The sequence below is a fragment of the Lipophrys pholis genome (genome assembly GCF_963383615.2).
Source record: "Lipophrys pholis genome assembly, chromosome: 19".
In the NCBI taxonomy this organism is placed as follows: domain Eukaryota; kingdom Metazoa; phylum Chordata; class Actinopteri; order Blenniiformes; family Blenniidae; genus Lipophrys; species Lipophrys pholis.
In genome coordinates this window covers 3,312,043-3,318,251 of record NC_137647.1, presented here as the reverse complement: position 1 = coordinate 3,318,251, position 6,209 = coordinate 3,312,043, and the positions used below count along the sequence as shown (strand labels likewise).

Below are 6,209 nucleotides of genomic sequence, written 5' to 3'. Positions count from 1 at the left end.
CCTCCAGAGAGGAGAACGGCTCCAGACAGTCGACGCACAAATGGCTGATGTCAGTGATACAGGTGTCCCACAGTCAGTAAAAAAAACTAGAAATATTAAAGATCCCATATTAACCGAAATAGACTTCCTGATGGTTTCTAACAGTAAAGTGTCCCCACTCCCCCCACAGCCCGTGTGAGGCCCCAGATGTGAAGACGTTCTGGCGTCACCCTCACGTGCTCCACTTGTGCTCAAACAGGCCAATCAAATCTTTTCTTCACGATGTCAAGCGGGGAAATAGCCCCTCCCTCAGGTAGTGATACTTACCATGAGCCTCCCACAGGTAGATAACATTTACAAAAAAGTGACTGATGTACTGAATAATTACAGTATAATATCAAAAACATCTCCTTACAGTTAGCAGGAGCCGGCGTTCGCTGCTTGGTAGTAACTCACAACGCATGCGACCAAACTAAGTGACATATTCAAACTTTATTTTTAACTAACATTCTGAAACGTCCTGCTGCAGCTGCAGTCTGAACATCTTCCAGACCCACTCCTGGGACAGATTCTGCTTCAGTCTGGTTGAAAAGAAGCTTTTCTAGTTACAAATAGTGTTATATCCACATAAACGTCAGACAGACGGCTCATTGTACAGAAATAGCTTGTTCTCAGTAGAGCTCACTACTGTGAAGACATTTTCTCATCGATGTCCTGTTTGTTCGTATTTTCTCTCGCTGCATCATAAAGACTATATGTTCCTACTGTCAAGTTTTTCTCATAGAATCACTTTATTCCCATTTTGGGAGAAAAACGATCTGTAAATAATTCAATATTACAACTTGCTGCTGATCTCTGACTCGTGTTTTTGTAAATGCAAATCAACATTTATGATTTTGTATTGCGCAGATTTTAAACACTGATTTATTCTGTGGTTGTACATTTGGACAGTTAGCAAATTAAGTTACATTCTTAAAACTAAATTGTTTACAAGAGACATAATAAAATTGCATTAAAGCAACCTGATTATTTTGATTAATATTATCATTAAGAAATCCTTTTAGAGTTAGTTAAATCAGGTACCCTGGACATGACAAAATCACTCTGATGTTACACAATGCATTGATTTGCAACTTGCTGATTGTGCCATGATGCCTCCTGACCACTGGGGGGTGATGATGCGCTATTGAACCGGTTTTCACTCATAAGGGCGGAAGAGCAGAGTCCAGTGAGCCAGAAGAAGAAGAAGAGGAAGACAAGATGGAAGAACGAGAACATTCACGTTCGCTTGTACTTTTTGTTCCTCGAAAATGGTAAAATATCTTGCTTTTCTTGTGTTTTATCGACGACGTTTATAATGATATATCCACTGCTTTAGCCCGACGTCGCCACAACATTGAGTTTTAGTAAAATATGCTGTACAAGGACGGACACGTGCTGTGTGAGCTGTTTTTCTTCCGAATGACTTTTTAAACCTGAGACTAAAAAAATAACTACATTTCACTTCAGTAAACACTTTTACACCACGGAACTGATTCTGAGAATATGTTTTAGCGACACACTAAGCCGTTTTTAGCCGATTTTAACACGTGGTTGTGAAGCAGCAGACCACGTGGTCCCTCTGCTCGAGTCGTGTTTAAAATGCAGTTTAAAACTGAGATTTTACCTTTATCAGTGTTTAATGTAAATTAACATTAACTTGTGGTTCCACAGCCGGGTTCGATCACCCCGGGGAGAGAGTCTGGAGCCCCTCCAGTGTAAAGATCATTGTGCTTCCCACGTGGCGTGAAACGTGTCGGATCGGCCTGAGGTGATGTGAGAGGTCAGTAAAGCATGAATTTAATTAGATTTTTTTTTTTTTTCACATAATGCATGAAAATGTCCAGGAGTTCTGAGCCGTCTGGCTCTTTATTTTCTTTTTAATAATGTGATTTTACAGACGTGGAGACTGAGAATCTCCTCACACACGTGCCCAGTAGGCTCTGGGGCGTGTACATTATATTTAGCTTTCATTATGAAAGGTGCACACTATTAATTGTTTTATTGAATTAAATGGGACAATAAAAAATAAGTTTTGCACAATATGTGAATTCTTAACCGAATGTTTTAATTTGAACCCGTTTTTTAATGTTGCAATTATAACATTTTTGGTTTTGCTATGTAATTGTGATGCATTATTATAGGATGCTTTGGCCTTGAACTGATCTTTTAATGCATTAGAACTGTTTAATTTTGAAACGGAGCCAACAATGAGCAAGAAAGGAAACGAGTCAGTTGACTGAAGTGAGACTGCTGCTCTGAATAGAAATCCAACCTTTACACCTCGGTTTATTAACTGTTTAACTGCCCCTCTTCTCCCCTGATGACCTGCACTGGGCTCTGAGTCCGCATGGAGACAGACGTGCATCTCTGGCCCTGACAAGCCGGAGTTTCTGAGGAGAAAATCCACCAGGATACGAGCGATAGTCGTGATTATAGGAGAGAAGTGACTGGTTCATTTGTTCTTTCAGGTCTGTGAAGATGTGAAATCCTTCAGAAGAGGCGGATTCTTTCAAAGGTAGGTCACGAATCACTAAGAACAGTGATGTGCAATGATTAACTAACACACACAAAAACACCCAGGTTATCCCATATATTAAGACAAACACTAAAGTACGATGGACCAACAACAAACAGTCGATAAACTCAAGCTCGGGAGTCTTAAGAAGGAAATGCCACAGATAAAAACTTTAATATCCTCAAGGGAACCAAAGTGTTCGTCCACCTCTGCAGCAGCGATTAGAAAGTTACACGTCGGCACGTCATGATTCAAAACCAAACTTCTCTTTCTCTCTAATCTCACAAACTATTAAACACGTCTCAGTCAAAGCGGTACTGTGAGGTTGATTCCGGGTTCAAGACCTCCAGTGTAGTAAACTGACCTGATTCTGATTCTGCGTCTAATCCATCGTCTTTCTCGCCGAAATGAGTGAATTTGTTTTAACTTGATGTGTTTTACAGCAAATTATGTAAAGTTAGAGGACAGACTTGAGGTCGGAGCTGCGACTGAAGCAACATTCGACGACTAAATGACAGAGTGGAGATTGTGGTTTTATTCACAGCAGCTCCTGCTTGTTTTGTGCTCCGATAACTTCTTCCTCTGCATTAATTCCTGATCTGGTTCTGTGAATGTGACTTTGCTCTTCTCCCCTGATGACCTGCACTGGGCTCTGAGTCCACATGGAGACAGACGTGCATCTCTGGCCCTGACAAGCCGGCGTTTCTGAGGAGAAAATCCGCCTGGATACCAGAGCTAATATTGATTATAGGAGAGAAGTCACTCTTATTTTATCTTTTCAGGTCTGCCAACGACTGAAACGCTTTGGATGGGTCTGAACCTCAGAGGTAGGTTCTGAAACACCCTCACTCTGCGGTTTTTGTTGACAATCTTGCGAGTGTTGGACTGTCGTCCTCTCCCCTGATGACCTGCACTGGGCTCTGAGTCCACATGGAGAAAGACGTGCGTCTCTGGCCCTGACAAGCCGGAGTTTCTGAGGAGAAGCTGAAGTGAATGAAGAAGGAAGGCGGCTGTGATGAAGTCACTCACTTCACTCTTCCCTCGTTCCAGGTTTTCCTTGTCGGAGCGATGAACCGACCCAGATCTCCTCTGGCTCGGCCAGCAGAGTCCGGCCCTGGAGGACACTGGAGGACGCCGACTCTGCCCAGGAATGAGAGGAATGGCCCGACGTGAACATCCAAGTTCCACACGTGTTTTGGTCTCATGTTCTACATGTTGGTGTTTCTTAAACCGATCTCCCTACGAGTCACGTTAAAAGTTGTGACGCATGGTTTTGTAAATAGTTGTCAAAAACAATGGCTGTATTTTAAATGTAAAGAAAAATTTGTACCTATTTTATTTTGTAATTTACTATAGAAATATTTGGTTTTCACACAATTTGCAACAAATCTGTTGGGTAAAATTTTTCTCTTTGATAAGTTGCATCTTTATGTCCAGTGTTTTCATGTATTATGTCAAAATGAATAAATAAATGTTGAATCTCGTGTGAGGTTCTGCTGAAAATGACAACTATTCTGAGCTTTACTTTCCTTGAGCACAAGTGTCGAGTATTTTGTCTTAATTGGCCGAGTCGGTGAATTTTTGCCGATCCTGACACTTTTGGAAATAAATGTCCATCACGTTGTAGCCTTTGTTAATGAAAGTTTAACCATTTTACTCAGAATCTTTTTGAAAGAAATCCATGTATGGAAATACAATTTTTAAAACCAAACTGGTTTCTGTATATTAATGTAAATAAAAGTTGTTTGCTAAATTTGTGCTTTGGTTTTTGTAATTTACTATAAAAATGTTCATTTACATGTTTGAGTTTTTTTTTTTTAATTCATGTATTATGTGATGAATCACGTAAAGCGCTTCAGGGCTGCTCAGCAAAAAGGCGCGATAAAGGGAAGTCCATTTACCATTTCATATCTATATTTATAAAAGGACTCGTATGTTATATTATACTCATTATACATTATAAACTCACCAAACGGAACCGGCCCAAACTTGTTAACTTTCAGAAAAAGAATGTGGATGAAATAACAAAATCTAGAAATTTGCCCTCAAAACATAACGGGCTCTGGAAACATCACAAGTCTGAAGTCTTACCTGCCGTCTTTATTTAAAACTCATTTTCAGTCTTTGCATGAAATTAGGAATTTTCTTTATTTGTACACCCTTACCATTTTTTGTAAATTAAGTGATGGGGTTACTTTTAATTTGAAGCCTTACCTCCTTACACTGACATACTTTTCCTCTGTTTATGACTTAATTAATCTCTGGGAGAAATTCTTTAAACTTATATTCCCTGACCAGGAATCAAACTCGGGCCACGGCAGTGACGGCGCTGAATCCTAATCACTTGACCACCAGGGTCAAGTCCCCCCAATTTACCCCCCCCCCCCCCCCAAATCTTCCATGATTTTGAGGTTTTTTTCCTCAATTTAGTTTTTCTGAGCTCCGTTTTATGGAGAGAGAAAAAATCTGCAATTTTTTTAAATTTGGAGGTTTAAAAAACATTGTGCTTTTGATTCAGTCGCTTTCTTAATTTTGCTTTTTAGGACAGAACTTTCTCATCAATAAGTGAGAGAAATTCTTTAAACCTGTTTTCCACGACGTCAGTGACAGCACCGGATCCACGACACTACCAGGGAAGGTCTTACTATGGCCTTACCCTCACATACGTGTTCAAATTCATCATTTTCACAAATTTCAGTTTTTATGTCTGACTAAAGTCTTAACTCCGGGTTTGTTCAAAACGTAATTTAAAAGATTTTGTATCTTGCCTTCATTTTTCACAACTTTTTACCTCCAACAGTCCAAACCACTTCACCACGGCACATTCAGAGTCTCAAAAATACAGAGTGTATATACTGTAAATAACTTTGGTTCATCCAACTACAAATGTTATATACCATTCACCGTGGGACACAGTGACGTGCAGTCAGGGAAAGAAAAAAAATGTAAAAAGAAAAAAAATTTATTAAATTGTTATATGTATCCAGTGATTATACTATAAAGTTATTTTCCATTTAACTTCACCAGTTTTAGATTATTTTTATTCAAAATTGCTGAATTTTCACATTTACCGTTCAAATACTGAGAAGAGACTTGCGGTGAGGCGGCAGCCAGCTGAGCCTCACCATGGATTGCGCAATGACTCGGCTAACTGCTGGCCTGCTGTGCAGTGAGACCGTATTGCTATCTCTCTGTATGTCGCTATTAAAATGTTCAAACACTTTTGCTCTATGAATTATATTATAAATTTCCATAGTTTAGTTAACTGAGGTATATAATGTACAGTGTATTTTGTCAACAACTGTATGTGTGTAACGTGTTTCTTGTGCTGAGCAATCATAAAATGGCTGCGAAGACGCACTGGGTGAGGCACGCAGTTCTCCTGCCTCATGGTAGAGGGCGCTAGTGATCCCAGGGATCCTTCTTGCGACTCCTCGGCTGCAGAATAAGTGACAACAAGCTACAGTTAGCAAGTCAAGTGCAGCGGCAGCGATCGTTTATTTTTTCCTCTCGACTTCATTTATAAGTAAAGGTAAGACCATAATAACGTTTTTTTTTATTAAATGTGCTTTTTTGTGTGCTACAGTTTGTATGTGTAAAGAATGCTGGTATGAGCTTTTAAACATAACCCGTTCACTGCTGCCAATCAAATGGTGAATAAGATCCTCTTTAG

At 39.7% G+C, this 6,209-nt stretch overlaps 1 long non-coding RNA gene across 1 annotated transcript; it reads left to right on the top strand.

Annotated features, from left to right (window-relative positions):
- Positions 1–1,188: 1,188 nt before the first annotated feature.
- On the top strand, positions 1,189–4,337 carry LOC308125202. Its single transcript, XR_013936361.1, has 5 exons — positions 1,189–1,292; positions 1,693–1,801; positions 2,490–2,536; positions 3,319–3,363; positions 3,587–4,337. It is a non-coding gene; the product is annotated as an uncharacterized lncRNA (long non-coding RNA).
- Positions 4,338–6,209: the final 1,872 nt, after the last annotated feature.